At 45.0% G+C, this 19,463-nt stretch overlaps 1 protein-coding gene and 1 pseudogene across 7 annotated transcripts in view; both read left to right on the forward strand.

The window, feature by feature from the left end:
- piezo1 (piezo type mechanosensitive ion channel component 1 (Er blood group)) overlaps nt 1–19,463 on the forward strand; it is a 394,374-nt gene that overhangs the window by 40,455 nt on the left and 334,456 nt on the right. The window lies entirely within an intron of this gene.
- LOC137379305 (U2 spliceosomal RNA) lies at nt 5,102–5,236 on the forward strand (annotated as a pseudogene).

Consider the following 19,463-nt stretch of genomic DNA (forward strand, 5'->3'; position numbering starts at 1 on the left):
TGCAAGGTTCACCTAGAGGGCATGGCTGGAGGTGGCTCATGAGGTCTGCAAGCAGGGGAGTGGTGAGGAGGAACTGGGTGCAGTGCAAGAAATGGTTCAACGACCTGCTTAGGTTTGGCAAGGTGAGTTCAAAGATAGACCCAGGTGGCATGCCTCCCGGTCAGCAATCCGCAGAATGCTAAAGAGAGGGACCTCCTGAAGCTGCATAGAGGTCTCCTGACCACGGGAGAGATGTGTGCTTAGCAGCCTTGATGACTCATAAGCATCGGTCAGGACCCTAGTGCTGTTGGGCAGGAGGCTGGAGTACAGACTGCAACATCTCATCCAAATGAAAAACAGTGAGTGGTGAGGGAGAGAGGAATCATCCTAATGGCATCTTTCTTCACCTTGCAGGCCAAATGGGAGAACAATGCCATGTGAGCGAGAGGGCATGTCTGGACAGTGGGGTCCCCCAGCTCGTGTCACAGACTCATTTTGTGGACCTGGCCCTTGATCTGGCCAGATGCTGGAGACGGAGAAATGGGAGTCCACCATAGACGGTGAAAAGATCTCAACATCTCCAGGTTCGGGGTTGCATAGCAATCCTCCCCGTGCAATGCGCTGTCATCTTATTATTTGAAGCAGCAGAAGCATCTGTTGACAGTCCTGATCTCTCTCACCACCATCTGTTACCACTGCCTGTGCAGCAGCCTTTGGAGGTTCTGCCCGCCCCGCGCCCCCATCAGCATCTCCACGATGAGGCAGACCACCACAGCATCTCAGTCCTAGACAGGCACTAGCGAGGAGCCTGCCTCCACCTCATCCTCCGCCACAAGGGGAGCAACTTTATGGTTCACTTGTGTGTGTTTGTTGTAAATAATATTGAACTGTTATACAATAAAGCAGTGGGAATGTTGTTGCACTAAGGCAATCTTGTGTGTTTTCATTTCATCATGGCGAAAGGCAGGGGAAGAGATAATAAGGGTTAACAAAGCAAACGAGTGTGTTGAGCAAGAGTGTCAGGTGGAGAATCTGGAGCCTTGGAGTGATTGCAGCATTGGAAACTTGTTGACTTTTGTTCTCACTCAGATGAAGGAGAATCTCCTCTTCACCTGAGTATTGCTCAGGTGAAACACGTCTGGATCAGAGTGACCCCAGTACCCTGCCATCCTGATGAGTGCTTTGCCTCATGAGCCTACCATGGCAACATCCCTGCAAAGCATGGTAACCGTCCTCCCATTCTCCTTCAGCCTCCGCCTCATCCTTTTCTCCATCTTCCTCTGAGGAACTGTGCTGCTCCTGCACATTTCCCTCTTCAAGGTCCACCCTCTATGGAGGGCCAAGTTATGGAGAGCACAGCAGACCACCACAATGCTTGAGATCTTTGAGGGAGTGTACTGTAGGGCACCACCTTACTGGTCAAGGCATCTGAATCTCATCTTCAGGAGGCCAGTGGCCTGCTCAATGATGACCCTTGTGCTCAGGTGTTGGTTATAGTGTCTTTCAGCCTCCGTGGCAGAGTAATGCACCAGAGTCATCAGCCATCTCCTCACAGATAAGCCTTATTTGCGAACAGCCATCCGCGGATATCCGATGGCTCCATGAAGTGCTGCGGCAGCTGTGATTGCCGGAAAATGAAGGCATTGTGGCAGCTTCCAGGACAGCGTGCACACACCTGCATAAAGCTGTGCTTGCATTCCACTGAAAGTTTAGGGAGTGGAATTCCATCTTGTTGAGGAATCTCCCTGGCTGGTCAGTCAGTGCCTTGATGGCCACATGGGTGCAATTAATGATCCCATGCACCTCAGGGAATCTGGCCATGGAGGGAAATCCCACTGCTCTTTGAGCTTGAGTGTCGTTATCCACCTGGAATTCCACGTAATCACCTGCCCTCTTGAACAGAGCATCCATTACCTCTGTGATGCAATGATGTTCTGCTGCCTGCAAGATGTGACCATTGTCTGCTGCTGCTCCTTGGAAGGACCTGGTTGTAAAAAAGTGCAAGGCCACTGTGACTTTTACAGCCACAGGAAGGCCATGGCCACTGTTCCTGTGAGCCCTCAGATGACCCTCAATGAGGGCACACAAGTCAGCAACCATCTGCCTGGACAGGCGCAATCTTCCATGGCATTGACACTCCAACATTTCCAGGTAACTTCTCCTTTGATGGATGACCCTCTGCTGAGGATATTGGCTTTGTGTTTTCCTGCTCTTCGTTCCTGACTGCTGTTCCCCTATTGCCCAGGGGTCTGCCTCTGCTCCTGCTCCTGCAGATGCTGCTGCTCATGATCCAATCTGAGTAAATTAATCCCATTTCCTGTTAGGTCTTTCTTCCTTTCTATTGGAATGTACAGTTTTCTTAGGCGCCCCTCATGAGGCCTGTAAGCTGAGGGACTTGTCTACTACCACACCCTCCATTACCAACTGCCCTTGTCAAGAGTGAGGAGATATGACAGGTAATTCTCCTCACTCTATAACTGGTTGCCTGTGGGTGAGGGCCGTTTCTGGGCCGTCTCTTTTTGATGAAGCCTCTTGCTGCTGTCCCACCATTCTGAGTGGCTTCCCATCTTGTTTGTACCTCCTCCTTCCTGTCATGGTTGGTTCCCTGCATGGATCCCATGCTTTCAAAAGAAAATTCAATACTGGACCTTAACAAGCTGACAAGCTCGTTAAATGTCTTAACAGGCTGTTTAGTGATCTCAGGCGGGTTGGTTCCTCTGGCTCTTGGCGAAGCCTTTTAAAATTTGGAAAACAGCAGACCGACCCCAGGGGCAGGTTTAAGCTACCGCCCATCTCGTTCCCACCCTTGCGTTTTAATAAAAATCCTGCCCCTGGACTCTCATTTCCGAGGGTCAATTCAGAGCAGCAGGAGACAGGGGCAGGGAGAGGATGGAAGAGTCCTGGGACTATACTGCCTTATTTACATTTGTGGCAACAGTTAATATGTCTTTGGAAAAATGGGGGAATACAGTGAAGAGGAGGGAACCCCTTAAATTTTAAACACTTGTATGTTAAAGGCCATTCCTGTTTTTTAAAAAAAAATCACCTTGTAGTCTCAACATTTGCTGCTGGTTGGTTTAGACTAAAGATTTAAATTACTGCTAAACACTAACCAGCTGCATATAAGATGAACCTTTGGTGCCTGTTTGTACTTGCATTACAAGTGGTAGCCTTTCCTTTTAAAAAAATATGGTAACTGCTTTTTATGTAAAGTTTTGCCAAATGTGAGAGGCTTTGAATTAATGTTGTTGAAAAAAAAATGAACAAGAAAGTTAGCAAGTATAGGTGTTGTGGCTCACCTGTGGTCTGTTTCCTTGGCAACATATGACAGGGTGAGAGATGCAATGCAATCCCTACTATGTTGTTTAACCAGGTCTGGAGATGGGGTGAGGGGATACATAGAGATAAATTGTTGATATGCAAGACTAATTGTATAAATTAAATGTAAAATTAATGTTCAATGGTGTTAAATGGAAAGACAAATATGTATTTCTTTCAAAGAAAATTGTTCCTACAGAGTAGTCCTAGTTGTCTCGTGGGCTTTTTAAAAATCACAAGTAATTCGGACCAAATTTTATTTTCCTGTACTGCTTTTACTTCTATTTATAAAATTGACCCCTTCCTCCTTACGCTGACTGTTATGAGTGGTAGATATATTTATAACTTTTTAAAACTTTCTCGTGCACATGTTTAAATGTTAATTTAATTTATGTTTAAATTTCTTTGAAAGGCTGATCAGCATTTCTGCACAAACTAGTATAACTGGCAGCTCAAGAAAACTGTTAGAAAAAATAGCCTTTAATTAGTGTTTTACTATGTTGGTGAATGACCCACCCTTTATTGGAACATGTATCTCTAGTATTGTATTTCAGAATACAAAATGGAGATTTAACATCAACTGCAAAACATATGGGAACTCAGTCAAGGCACACTGTTCACCAGGCAAAAGTTCAAAATTGTAATCTGGTTAAAAACAGGCTACTGAAAACCTGTAGGTCAAGACAGTCCTCAAACACTTAGTCATAGTTTAGAGATGGTTTTATTGTTGCAACAAGGATGCAGGTATGTTTCCATTGGTGATGGGAGTCATAGCTAGAGAATAGGTCTCTAAATATTGGAAATATAAATAACTAGAATACTGCTCAAATTAGAGACATGTTGTCGAATTTTTTTCATCTTGCACTCATCAGGACAATTGCATAAATAACCAATGTAAGGGAAAACAACAATTTATACTGCATGAGAAGAGAGTGCTGATTGGTTGGCAAGTGAACTCTGATTGCCATGGCAATGCCTCTACCAATCTCTACCAAGATTTACAGGACAGCCAGAGCTATTTGGAGATGCACCTCCTTGTCTTTCAAATGAGGAAACATTTATGCCCAGTGCCACCCAAAAGTGACATGAATGAGATCAGTAGTTCATCATTCTTCTTTGGTCTCCTTATCTCGAGAGACAATGGGTAAGTGCCTGGAGGTGGTCAGTGGTGTGTGGAGCAGTGCCTGGAGTGGCTATAAAGGCCAATTCTAGAGTGACAGGCTCTTCCACAGGTGCTGCAGAAAAATTTGTTTGTTGGGGCTGCTACACAGTTGGCTCTCCCCTTGCGCCTCTGTCTTTTTTCCTGCCAACTGCTAAGTCTCTTCGACTCGCCACACTTTAGCCCCGCCTTTATGGCTGCCCGCCAGCTCTGGCTAACGCTGGCAACTGACTCCCACGACTTGTGATCAATGTCACAGGACTTCATGTCACGTTTGCAGACGTCTTTAAAGCGGAGACATGGACGGCCGGTGGATCTGATACCAGTGGTGAGCTCGCTGTAAAATGTGTCTTTGGGGATCCTGCCATCTTCCATGCGGCTCACATGGCCAAGCCATCTCAAGCGCCGCTGACTCAGTAGTGTGTATAAGCTGGGGATGTTGGCCGCCTCGAGGACTTCTGTGTTGGAGATACGGTCCTGCCACCTGATGCCAAGTATTCTCCAGAGGCAGCGAAGATGGAATGAATTGAGACGTCGCTCTTGGCTGACATAAGTTGTCCAGGCCTCGCTGCCATAGAGCAAGGTACTGAGTTCATCATTACTTCATGCCTTAAATACTTGATGTCAATTTGGCTTAGTAACACTTTCGCTTCTCGGCCTTTTGGCTGAGATCAAGTGTAGTATCTGTTTTTATCAGTGCTTACTTGGCAGGGAAGAAACCATGATCAGTGGTTTTTGATCCTGGGTATGCTTTGAGTAAAATGGCTATATCCAATCTTTGAGCTTCAGACCAGGAAGTGCGTAACACCGTTTGGGTGGTAATGAAGGACAAGGAAGGAGATGCACCGGTTGATCACACCTTCTTCATCAAAAAAATCCTCATTGATTGCTGTGGATTCCAAGCTATGGACATCTGCCTGCAGGATTTCCCCAGCAGTGGATATTTCGACGTGACGTTCAAGAATGTGGCGGGATGCATGAAGTTCCTGAAGACGTTCAAGGAGAAAGGGAACCTGGCGCTGCTGTCGATCCTCACAGTGGAGTCAATTTTCACGCTGCCGTCACAACGTGACCGGGTGGTGACCATTCACCTCTACAACCCCCATGTTCCCGTGGTGGATGTACTCACCTTTCTCACCAGGTACATTGAGGTGGCCGGCAGCAGCACTGATGTCAAGGACCCATTTTGGATTTGCACCAGCAAGCGGCAGGTCAAGGTGACCTTTTGAAGGTCAATGCCAATGGAGCCATCATCCATCCTCCAGCTTTGCTATCGGGGGAAGTCGAAGCTTCTTGGTCTGTGCTGGGCAGCCCAGAGTTTGTCGCACCTGTGGCAAATCTGGTCACCTGGCAGCTAACTGCAGCACAGTCGTCTGCAAGAAGGAAGGCCATCAGACCAAGGACTGTAAGCAGAGTAAGTGTTGCAACTTGTGCAGTGAGGCAGGCCACCTCTACAAAACCTGCCCCAAACGCTGCCTCAGTTATGCTCAGGCGGCAAGGTCCAAGGAAAGGCTGGGAGAAGGTACGACGAAGGCATCTGGTGCTGGGAAGGAGACAAACAATCCTCTCCGCAGCGTGGAAGGTCAACCTGAGAAGGAGAAGAAAGGGGAGGCAGCTGAAACCAGCGACCCAGCACCTACCCTGTGCCCAGAAACCCCTCCTCCACAGACAGAATCAATGGAGGAGGAGGCAGCAGGTGGACAAACAGGTCAGTGGCAAGTGGTACAAAGGAAAACCACAAAGAAAAAACCTCCAAAAGCGGAACAGGCCACCACCCAAACCAGTGGCAAGAGGAGGTTACCGTCTGAGACAGACTACAGCAGTTCCTCTTCACTGGACGAGTAAGTGCCGGAACAACGGCACCTTCAAAAGAAGTGGCAGAACTCAAAGGAGCTGGAAGATAAAGCCCCCCAGCTTGGGCACTGGAAGCTGTGATGGGCCTGGCGTGCCCCAAACCCAAAGCGCCACACCTAGCGACATGGCCAGCACATCCCAGCTCCGGGACACCGAGACTAAAGACACTGCTGGCGCACTCCAGCTCCGGGAAGCCGGGAGCAGTGATGTTTTCGAGGAGGAACAGAGGAGAACAGCAGAGGACAGCCCAATCCTTGCTGCCTACAAGACCCCCCCCCCCCCCCTCCCCCCACCGATGTCACCCCAGCGGAACAAACCCTGCATGTGAAACCAGGAGGGGTTTCTGAGCCCAACGAATGTGAAACAGCTTGCGTACACTATGGGTATGCAGGAACATCATGAAGGACTGGGACTAGCAAGGACAAATGGTGTGGGAAGCAACAACTAACTTTTTAAAAAAAAAAGGGTATAAGGATTGCTTTAATTAATGTGCGTAGCATTAAATCCACTAAGCAATGTGTTTCAACCTTGGATTACCTCGCCAAGGTCAAAGCCGACCTACTGTTTCTGCAGGAGTGTGGAATACCACACCTCAGCACCTGCAGGCAATGGTCGCGATGGTGGTACCACAGGCCATCGATCTGGTCAGGGGGTAATGATTCCCATTCCTCTGGCCTGGGTATTCTGCTGCGGGGAGGTAACTTCACCATCTCCGAAGTTAAGGAGGTGGTGGGCGGTCGCCTCCTCGTAACAGTAATGTACAACAATTCTCCACTCCGATGGATCAACGTGTACGCCCCGGTTCAATGCAGCGAGCAGCTGACCATCTTCCAGCAGCTCCCACTGCTGCTGGCGACATCCAGGCCGGTCATTCTAGGCGGTGACTTCAACTGCACCATTGATGCAGCTGGACGATCCGGCAGAGACGACAGCAAACTGGACGCTATTACCAGATTCCTAATAGAAACAGTAAAAGATGCCATACTGCACCACATCTTCAGCAAACCTGCAGACAGAGCGCAGCGTAGATGCACATGGTCAAAAACGGACGGGTCTGCCCGTTCCAGGATTGACTTCCTGTTTGTGTCCCGTGCTGTCACAGTCAGATCCACCGACATCAAGCCGGTGTTTTTCTCCGACCATTGCCTCTTACTGGCTGTCACTTACAGGATGACCAGCGGGTTGGCAGGGGGATATGGAAGCTCAATGCTACACTACTAACCCCAGAGAACTTTGAGGAACTCAAAAGGGATTACAAAGGTTGGAGGACCGTGAAACCCGTCTTTGAGTCTCCATTTCACTGGTGGGAGGCGACCAAGGAGAACATCAAGAGGTTCTTTTATCTTCAAAGGTGTTCAGAGGGCGAAAGAGAGACAGAGAAATGTCCCTACTCCAGAAAAGTAGGCAAAATCTGCTCCAGCTGCAGAGGATGGAGGTCGAGCTCAAGGAGGACCTCCATGAGGTGAAGAGTCAGCAGGCCTCGCTCTTTGCCACGGAGGCCTCCAAGATCATCTTCCGGTCCAGAGTCCGCTCCATTGAGCAGGATGAGACATGCTCGCGTTACTTCTTCCAAAAGGTACTCAGAGAGAGCTCTGTTATCAGAAGCCTGAAGGAAGAGGATGGCTCGGTAACATCTTCGCAGTCCGACATACTAAGGATCAGCAAATCCTTTTATGCTGAGCTGTATGATGCGAAGCCCACAGACAGCAGATCCTCCCAGTCCTTCCTGTCATCTATCACAGAGGTCTTCGATGACAGCATGAGGGAGAGACTGGGCAAGCCACTAACTCTGGACAAGCTGACAAAGACAGTCAAGTCCTGCGAGACGAGTAAAACTCCCGGAAGCGATGGCTTACCGGTTGAGTTGTATTCGGCTCTGTGGGACTGGGTCAGCCTGGACCTGCTGGAAGTATACGAGAGTATGCTCCTGGCCAGCAGCATGTCAGAATCCATGAGGAAAGGCATCATCACCTCATCTACAAGGGGAAAGGGCAGAAATCAGAAATTGGCGATCCATCTTGCTGCTTAATGCTGACTGCAAGATTCTGTCAAAAGTCATAAATGTCGAGTCAAGTCTGCTCTGGAGTTGGTGATTCACCCCGATCAGACCTGCACTGTACCCGGCAGGAAGATCTCTGATAGTCTCGCGCTACTCAGGGATACTATTGCTTATGTACGGGACAGGAGGGTGAACACCTGCCTCATCAGCCTGGACCTGGAGAAGGCTTTTGACAGGATATCGCACACCTACATGATGGACGTGCTTTCCAAAATGGGGTTTGAGGAAGAAATCTGGAATTGGATCAAACTGCTCTACATAAACATCAGTAGCGCAGTCTCAATCAATGGGTTGGAATCAGAAAGTTTTCTGATCCAATCTGGAGTCAGACAGGGCTGTCCTCTCTCCCCTGTCTTGTTTGTTTACTGTATTGAACCCTTTGCTGAGTCTATTAGGAAGGATGCGAGCATAAGAGGGGTGACAATCCCAGGCAGTGGAGGCACTCAGGTTAAAACCTGCCGGTACATGGATGACGTCGCCGTCTTCTGCTCGGACCCGCTGTCCATGCGCAGACTGATGAGCATCTGCGACCAGTTCCAACTGGCCTCGGGAGCCAAAGTTAACCATGGCAAGAGCGAGGCCATGTTCTTTGGGAACTGGGCTGACCGATCCTTTGTCCCATTCACCGTCAGGTCAGACTACCTGAAGGTGCTGGGGATATGGTTTGGAAGGGCCGGGGCGTGCACCAAAACCTGGAAGGAGCGAGTAGCCAGGGTACAACATAAGATGAGCATGTGGGAGCAGCGATCTCTCTCCATTATGTGTAAGAACCTGGTCATCAGGTGTGAGGCGCTCACGTTGTTGCTGTACATGACGCAGGTCTGGCCCATACCCCACTCCTGCGCTGTGGTGGTCACCCGAGCCATTTTCCGCTTCATCTGGGGATCCAAAATGGACTGGGTCCGGAGGGACACGATGTTCAAACCTCTGGATAAGGGCGGCAAAAATGTACCCAACATCGCCCTCATCCTGATGACCACCTTCGTGTGTGGCTGCATCAAGCTGTGTGTAGACCTCCAGTAGGCAAACTCCAAGTGTCACTACGTGCTGAGGTTCTATCTGTCCCCGGTGTTGCGAAGGATGGGCCTGGTCACATTGTCGCGAAACGCTCCATCCAGTTGGACTGTGCTGTACCACCTATCCTTCGTGTAAAAGTTTCTGCGGAAAAACATCTTTGACCACCAATCCGTCAGGCAGTGGTCTGCACAGAACGTCCTCAAGGCCCTACGGGGAAAGGAGATGGTGGATCCTGTCGGATGGTTCCCCGAGCAGACCGTCAAAGTCATTTGGTGGAATGTCTTCTCACCAGAACGTTCAAACAAGCACCAAGATGTAGCTTGGCTGGTGGTGAGAAGAGCCTTCATGCACTCCCGAAGTCTTTCCCCCTTCGCACAATGCCCTTGAGGTGGCTGTGGTGGGGAAGAGACGGTCGCCCACCTCCTTCTGGAATGTGTCTTTGCAAAGCAGGTGTGGAAAGAGATGCAGTGGTTTTTGTCGAGATTCATCCTAAGCAGCTCTGTAACACAGGAGTCTGTGCTCTACACGCTGTTCCCAGGGACGCACACCGAGACAAACGTCAACTGCTGCTGGAGGACAATCAATTCGGTGAAAGACGCCCTTTGGTCTGCCCAAAACTTGCTGGTCTTCCAGCGTAAAGAGTTGTCCATGACCGAATGTTGCAGACTGGCACATTCCAAGGTCCAGGACTACGTGCTGAGGGATGTACTAAAGCTTGGGGCAGCTGCGGCAAAGGCACAATGGGGAAAGACCACTGTGTAAGGTCCCCCCCCCACCAAGGTGAACTGGGGGGCTGGATCCATGGGAAATCTCTCAACTGTATCCAGAAAATATTTATTTTGCTGTAAAATGAAATGGAAGGGTTGTGAGGCAACTCACTCCTGTATTGAAGGAAACTGATCTCTTTTGCACTCTTTGTATTATTTGACTTTGTGCTTTTTAGAACTGTTTTGTAATGTATTTTTTACAGTTTTTTTATGAATAAAGTATATTTTGGAAATAAAAACAGAGTGGGAATTAAATCCAACAACAAGGCATATATATATACATGATCATCCATGCTATTGTTACCTCTCGACTTGACTATTTATTGAGTAGGTGTCAGCCATGACTCCGTTGGTAGCACTCTTGCCTCTGAGTCAGAAGGTTGTGGATTCAAGTCCCACTCCAGGGCTTGAGCACAAAAATCAAGGCTGACACTCCGGTGCAGTACTGAGGAGGTGCTGCACTGTCGGAGGTGCTGTCTTTCAGATGAGGCATTAAACTGAAGCCCCATCTGCATGCTCAGGTGGAAGTAAAAGATGCCATGGCAGTATTTTGAAGAGGAGCAGGGGAGTTATCCATAGTGTTGTGGATAACATTTATCCCTTAACATCACAAAAACAGATTATCTGGTTATTATCTGTTTGTGGGAGTTTGCTGTACGCAAGTTGGCTGCCGTATTTCCTACACTTCAACAGTGACTACACTTCAAAGTGCTTCTTTGGCCATAGAGTGCTTTGAGATGTCCGGTGGTAGTGAAAAGTGCTATATAAATGCAAGTCATTTTGTGGTGGCACCTAGTATCATTTTCTTTCTCCATCGTGGCTAATTATACTAAAATGTAGAATGTTAATGCCAGTGGTGAAATTTTTCTTAAAAAGTACCATTTTACTCCTTCATTATGAACATACCTTTTTTTCCCTAAGAAATAATGACCTTTATTGAGATAATTAGCCAGGGAAAGGGTACTGAAACTGTAAGTGGGAACCAAATTCATTACACAAATAATCAAATTGACACAATTATTGAACCACCCTGTTGCTTGTCTCGTTATATTAATTTAAATCCTTTGCACTGTCAGGCTGAATATCTCAATCCCATTTACCCAACATAAATAATTTAGATGATAAAAACCTCAAGATTGAAATGTAAGAGTGTTAATCTTGCCAATATCAACTATTTTAACAGGCAATGCTGATGACGTAAATTATTCTAAGATGACCAGGTTTTTCTGTGCTAACAGTTGATATTTCACCCCAGTGTGTTACAAAGTGCTTGTATTTTTGCACAAATGAGAGTTTTGCATGTAAACTATGTTTGCTTCAATAAAAGAGAAGAAAAATTAAAACCAGCCTCTATGCTTTTAGCAGTCCCTTTTCACTTTCCTATCTGGTAAACTTGTTAACTCTAATATAACTACATTAGATGTAATTTCCCCATTAAAGTTAAACTCAACTGTTGGATTATCTAATGCAAACACAATATTTCAAAAACAATAACTTTGATTAGTTTGTTCAAGTGTTTTACCACTTTATGGCAAGTTTTAAGTTAACATAATTGAATAAATTTCCATAGCGTGTTATAATTGTGTCAATTTTATCACATTGTTAACTATGATTTATATCTGCTAGAATGAAGGGCCAGAGATAAAAGAGTAAATGTAAAGATTTGGAACAGAGAGGAGCAGAAACTTGTTTACATGAAGAGCTGCAAAGCTGTGGAATTCATTTTCCAGGGCTGCTGGTTGAGAACTATGCCAACATTCAAGATTAGATTGGAAGGATGAATGAAGGAAAAGGAGTTTAATGGACATCAAACAGGTTGGGTAAACATGGGCTCTTTCCTCGCATGGGGACTAAGTCAAACTGGGTTGGGCTGTATGGCTTAACTCTGTGTTGTAACTTCTAGTTGGCATTTTGAAGAAAGAATAAAGTCTCTAAATCTGAGATTTTTGATTTCAAATAGTTTTTGTTGCTCACTGTCTTCAATATCATGGGTGCATTTAGTATTCCAAAGGACATTGCTAACATGGCAAAACTAAAACATGCTGGGTAAATGCATCAGGTCAGTCAGCATCTGTAGAAAGAAAAGGCAGATTATGGTGATTGTGAAGTGTATCCTTCATTCAAACTGAAGATTGAAAGGTCATTTTGTAAGTGTTGGAAATATTGAACATAGAATGGGTTGATGAGTGGGAGAATACAGCAGATATGCCAATTATAGAGAGGGGTGGATTAAATGACCAGAAAACTGCTTAATAGAAAACAGTTAAATTATATAAAGCGCAATTGCGAAGATGAAAGGACAGAAAAAAGATCCATATAAGAAAAATTGTGAGAAAATGAGAACCAAAACAGAAAATGCACGCAAAACATGGGAGACCCACGGGGTGTGAGAAAAGGAAAACACCAGCTCCTCCATGGACTAGTCGGTGCAAGTTCAGCTCATCTCCCCTCCCTCTGGACATTGATAGATTCTTTGGTAACACCCACTGCTGGAGGGTATAGCTAAAGTCTGAAGCTACTACAGTCATGTTCAGATCAGAGAGTTGCAGAATGCCCACCAGAAAGTTGAGATACTATTTATTGTAACGGTGTAGAAAATTAGACTGCAAGGTCAGAGTAGGATAGGGGTGACTAGTTAAAGTGGTGAGCAACAAGGAGGCCAGGGTCGGACTTGTGGACAGAATTGAAATGTTTATCAAAGCTGATTGATCACGTATTTTGTGTTTGGTCTCCCCCATTGTTGATGAGCCTGCTTGTGTAACAAATACAATATACTAAATTAGGGAAAATATGTACAACTTGCTGTTTCAGATGCAGTGGGTGTTTGGGTCCTGGACAATGGCAACATTTCCCATGCAAAGTAGCTAAAATCAATGGGATTGAGTGGCTGGCCTAGAAGATGTGAAGTAGTGCAAGGTATAAAATCATAAAAATTTACAGCACAGGACGAAGCCATTCAGCCCATTAGACTGCTGGTGCTAGCTCTTAACCAGACCTTGGTACAATTTCTCTACATTTTACCTGTATCCTTTCGATTTATTTTCAAGTACTTAACCAATTCCTTTTCAAATGATGGTATAGTCTCTAATTAAGTGGCCTCTTGTGGTAACCTATTGCATGTTCTAATAGTACATTTCTTCTAACCCAAGGGTTTTTGTTTCTGAGGCCCTCCTCGTGTGTTATATAAAAAAAATTGGGACCACCTGCAATACTGAGTATTTTTTCTGTATAAAAGCCAGTTACACAATTAAGCAAATATCATCATTATTTTTGTTTTGTTTTCTACATCCTCCATTTCAGAAACAGAACTTCCCTCTTGTTTCAATACCAAATCCCAACATGGTGATAAAAGCCAGTATCTTGAATTAACTAACATAACCTGGTTCCTAGTGTATCTGGGTTCTGCTCAAATTTCCTGAGGTTACTGTACTTCCAGCCAACTTAGGCCTGGTGTGGGTCACCTTCCCCAAGGGAACTTGGGATCCTGACAGCTCCTATTTGTGTACATTGTCTTTTAATGGCTATAACTTACTCCTTTACATGGCTTGCTGTTAGGATTTAAGAAAACCAAGAGTGTCTGCTGAGAATTTTCTGAAATACTATCCTGTGAAAATAAACAATTTATTCCCCTTTTTGAGCTGTCCTTTAATGGGCTATCACGATTGGTATTCTGTGAAGGAGTTATAACCATGGCATGGTTGTTATAACACACACACAATGGATTTATTGATCAGCTCAGAAGCCCTCTTACAGACTAGTTCTGCAACTGATGAATGCTTGGTTGGGCTCGCAGCAAACTTTGCTTTATTAATTTGGGGTTAAGGAAAATTAAATCAAAATTTTGCAAGACCTTATGTTGTCAGGAAATTCTTGTCGACATACTTTACCAGCAAATTGTTACTGCTGCTGAGACTAAGCAGCCTATTTGGTGACGTAAAATAACATATTTCTTGCTGTTTGCATTCCTGAAGTTGTTGGCACGTAATTAAGTTAAAGTAATACTTTTAGCAGTTATGTATGTAACCAAAATAAGTTGTTCTGGTGCATTTCTGCACAATGCAAATACTAAGTGGTCTGCTCGTGGGCATATTTATTGGGTGTCAGGAGCTGAGCAGCGAAGGATTCCTATTCACTCTATACAAGTTTACTAAAATGGTTCTTGTTACGAACAAGTGAGAAGGGGTCTAGGGGTTCCCTCTCCGCCATTGCCTGGTTTAACTGTAACACTCCCCCTCAGTGAATCCTTGTTGACTGCTTTCCATTTGTAAGGCAAATAAATCAATCAGACAGGTTTTCTTAGATTTATACAAGGCAGGTAGAAGATTATTAATCTTAAACTCTAATTCGGTTAACGACTACGAATATGTGACGCGACCAAGCTAGCATGCGTATGCGATAAACACACGCAGTTAGAGACAGAAAAAATAGAAAGAATAAAGGGGGAAAACTTTGAGGCAATAGCTGGTTTCTATTTACGGTCCTTTTGAGTTCGATGTGGAGTCTTTGGTTGCTGGTAAGCCTTGCCATTTCGTTGGGGTCCAGTGCATGCATTAAAACTTGTTTCGATGTAGGAGTCTTCTCTCTTGAGGTTTAAGTAACTTCAGTGGATCTGGAGATTAGTGAGGGAGAAAGACTCTCTCCTTCCAAGTTCAGTTGCAATCTGCAGTCTCTTTCTTCAAACGGTCCTGTGAGTTCAAAACTCCAAGTTGGCCAGCAGGTTAGTCATGTGACCAACCCCTTATTTGGGAACAACCTCTCCTGTGGTTTGTGGATTTCCAAGCTCTCAATGGGGGGATGTAGTGCTGTCTCTTACACTGACAAGATGTGAATCGCCATTGCCCAGACCAATCTCTGTTAATTGAATCAGTGAGCACTTCCCATTGTCTTTTCCTAGGCGACTGTCTCTTAGAATGCAAATTTTTTATTAGCTACAGCTGATCTCTTTAAACAAGTCATCTCTCCGCTCTAGCAACAGTTGATACGACCAACCGCTCCAGTCAAAGCCCCCAATCAAAATATACAATTCTAATTGTGGTGGGAGAGACGCGCTGATAATTCAATCTAGTCACTCCACAGATTGCCTAATATATCATTGAATTCTTTCGAAATTAAAGAAAGACCCAGCCAAGTTGTACCACCTATTAACCCCCGAATGAGGCTAACCAAACCAGGTTTCTTTAAATCAACAAATTAACTCTTTAATTGCAAGAACTAAATTCTTAAACACTCTTCTTTTGGGCCTCCTTATCTCGAGAGACAATGGATACGCGCCTGGAGGTGGTCAGTGGTTTGTGAAGCAGCGCTTGGAGTGGCTATAAAGGCCAATTCTAGAGTGACCGGCTCTTCCACAGGTGCTGCAGAGAAATTTGTTTGTCGGGGCTGTTGCACAGTTGGCTCTCCCCTTTCGCCTCTGTCTTTTTTCCTGCCAACTACTAAGTCTCTTCGACTCGCCACATTTTAGCCCTGTCTTTATGGCTGCCCGCCAAACACTATGAAGATATAAACAGCATTTAAAATAGGAAAAAATAAGAGTCCTTGCAAATTTACATTCCAGTGTTGCTTGAAGTCTTCACAGGATGTTGCTCGATGTCCTTCCAGAATGTTGCTTTCCTTCTCCAGCAAATTTCAACAATTAACGACTTGCAAACACTTTCAACAGAATCGATCTGACTTGAGAGTTTTTGAGGGATAAAAGATTGTCACAGTCTAACTTCCCTTTCTTCAGTTTAAATTGCCAGCAATCTCTGTTTTGGCTTGACTTTTTTTTTTAGAATTTTGAGAGATAATAATTAAACAGACTAAAATCTACTTCCTTTAGTTTAAATGGTTGAGAGCTCTTTTTCAGGTGTGCTCATCACAGCTGTCTGTGTCTGTTCGAACAAACGGTCTTCCACAAAAGCCAGTTCAAAAACTGAATTGTAACAAATGTATCGCATGAGACTCGCTCCCGGTGGCTGTTTGCATGGTATTGAGAATGCACCCTTTGAATCGCAGTCACCAAATGGCATTTCTAAGGCAACGAAAATGCACCTTCCTATAACTCCTGAGGCTTGCTGGTTCTTAAAGCAGTGCTGATCCCTTGCAAGCCTTAAAGGCAAATCACATATTCTGACAAAAAAAACTACAGGACCATGATGAGGTTTAAAATTAATGTTCATGTGACAAAATTTAATATGCCTCATTCTTAACAGGTGGGGGTCTTCATGACAGTTCTCTTTCCTCTTTCATGGATTTCCATATTTGAATCCATCCAATTAGGTTTTCACCCCATCACAGGGCTCTTATCAAAGTCACAAATGACATCCAATGTGACTGTGACTAAGGTAAACTGTCCCTCTTCGTCCTTTTCAACCTGTCTGCAACCTTTGATCTGGCTCACCATGCCATCTTCCTCCGATGCTTCTGCATTGTTATTCAGCTAGGTCGGACTGCACTTGCCTGGTTCCTTTCTTATCTATCCAATTGTGGACAGAGAATCACCTGCAATGGCTTCTCTTCCCACTCCCGCACCTTTACCTTTGGAGTCCCTCAAAGATCTATCCTTAGTCCCCTCCTATTTGTCATCCTCATGTTGTCCTTCAGCAACATCATCTATGAAACATCTTTAGTTTCCACATGTGTACCGATGACACCCTGCTCAACATCACCACCACCTCTCTTGACCCCTCCATTGTCTCTAAATTATCAGACTATCTATACACTATCCAGTACTGGATGAACAGAAATTTCTTCTCACTGAATACGAACATCCATACAAACAAACATATGAATTAGGAGCAGGAATACGCTACTCGGCCCCTCGAGCCTGCTCCGCCATTCAACAAGATCATGGCTGATCTGATTGTAACCGCGACTCCACATTTCCCCCCCCCCCCCCCCGAAAACCTTTCACCCCTTTGCTTATCAAGAATCTATCTACCTCTGCCTTAAAAATATTCAAAGACTCTGCTTCCACAGCCTTTTGAGGAAGAGAATTCCAAAGATTCATGACCCTCAGAGAAAAAAATTCTCCTCATCTCTGTCTTAAGTGGGTGACCCCTTATTTTTAAACAGTGACCCTTAGTTATAGATTCTCCCACAAGGGGAAACATGCTTTCCACGTCCACCTTTTTCAAGACCCCTCAGGATCTTGTATGTTTCAATCAAGTCGCTTCTTCTTCTGAACTCTAGCGGATACAAGCCTAACCTGTCCAACCTTTCCTCATAAGCCAACCCACCCATTCCAGGTATTAGTCTAGTAAACCTTCTCTGAACCGTTTGCAACGCATTTACATCTTTCCTTAAATAAGGAGACCAATACTGTACACAGTACTCCAGTTGTAGTCTCAGTAGTGCCCTGTAAAACTGAAGCATAACCTCCCTACTTTTGTATTTAATTCTCCTTGCAATAAACAATAGCATTCTATTAGCTTTCCTAATTACGTCGTGTCCCTGAATACTAACCTTTTGGGATTCATGCACTAGGACAGCCAGCTCCCTCTGAATCTTAGAGCTCTGCAATCTCTCACCATTTAGATAATATGCTTCTTTTTCATTCTTCCTGCCAAAATGGATAACTTCACATTTTCCCACATTTTCCAGATCATTGCCCACTCATTTAAGCTATCTATATCCTTTTGTAGACTCCTTATGTCCTCTTCACTACTTACTTTCCTACCTTTGTCTTATCAGCAAATTTAGCAACCAGACCTTTGGTTCCTTCATCCAAGTCATTTATATAAATTGTAAAAAGTTGAGGTCCTAGCACTGATCCCTGTGGTACACCACTGGTTACATCTTGCCAACCAGAAAATGAACCATTTATGCCTACTCTCTGTTTTCTGTTAGCTAGCCAATCTTCTATCCATGCCAATATGTTACCCCCTACACCCATGAGCTTTTATTTTCCACAATAACCTTTGATATGGCACCTTATCAAATGCCTTCTGGAAATTCAAGTACAGTACATTGACTGGTTTCCCCTGTATCCACAGCACATGCTACTTCTTCAAAGAGCTCCAATAAATTGGACCGTGGGTGTAACTACCCCACATGGACTGCAGCGGTTCAAGAAGGCAGCTCACCACCACCTTTTCAAGGGCAGTTAGGGATGGTCAATAAATGCTGGCCCAGCCAGCAATGCCCACATCCCATGAATAAAAAAAATTGGTTAAGCATGATTTCCCTTTCACAAAACCATGTTGACTTTGCCTGATCACCTTGAATTTTTCGAAGTGCCCTGTTATAACGTCTTCAATAATAGCTTCTAACATTTTCCCAATGACAAATGTTAAGCTAACTGGCCTGTAGTTTCCTGCTTTCTGTCTCCATCACTTTTTGAATAAAGGAGTTACATTCACTATTTTCCAATCTAATGGAACCTTTCCCAAATCTAGGCAATTTTGGAAAATGAAAATCTCACTATCTCACTAGCCACTTCTTTTAAGACCCTAGGATGAAGTCCATCAGGACCCGGGGACTTGTCAGCGCTCAGCTCCAACAATTAGCTCACTACCACTTCCCTGGTGATGTAATTTTCTTGAGTTCCTCTCTCCCTTCCATTTCCACTTGTGGAGTGAATCGAATTGGCTGAAGACTGGCATCTGTGATGCTGGGGACCTCCGGAAGAGGCTGCGATGGATCATCCACATGGCACTTCTGGCTGAAGATGGATGGCTTACCTGTATTAAGTATTATATTTTTAAACATTTTATACTGGCACTATGTGTTTAAATAGTTTTGGCAAAGTACAAATCTATTATCTCACACAAGGGGCGGCTCAGTGGCACAGTGGTTAGCACTGCTGCCTCACAGCTCCAGTGACCCGGGTTCGATTCTGGGTACTGCCTGTGTGGAGTTTGCAAGTTCTCCCTGTGACCGCGTGGGGCTTCGCCGGGTGCTCCGGTTTCCTCCCACAGCCAAAGACTTGCAGGTTGATATGTAAATTGGCCATTATAAATTGCCCCTTGTATAGGTAGGTGGTAGGGGATTTGAGGGAAGGTGGGGATGTGAGAGGGTAATGGGATTAATGTAGGATTAGTATAAATGGGTGGTTGATGGTCGGCACAGACTCGGTGGGCCGAAGGGCCTGTTTCAGTGCTGTATCTCTAAATAAAAAATAAATAAATGGGAAAGTTTCCACCACACTCATTCTTTACAACATTATTCATCTTGTTCGAGGAAGCCACTTATAAACCTGTTTAAAATCCAATCAAGCCCCTAAATTATTTAACTTGTGAAAAGGTTCCAAGTTAAATGCTCAAAATACAAAATTTAAGAATTAGAAGGCGAAATGGAAACAAAAGTTGTTTTGGAAAGGTGGTGGTTCGAA

Source organism: Heterodontus francisci, chromosome 17 (assembly GCF_036365525.1).
Source record: "Heterodontus francisci isolate sHetFra1 chromosome 17, sHetFra1.hap1, whole genome shotgun sequence".
NCBI lineage: Eukaryota > Metazoa > Chordata > Chondrichthyes > Heterodontiformes > Heterodontidae > Heterodontus > Heterodontus francisci.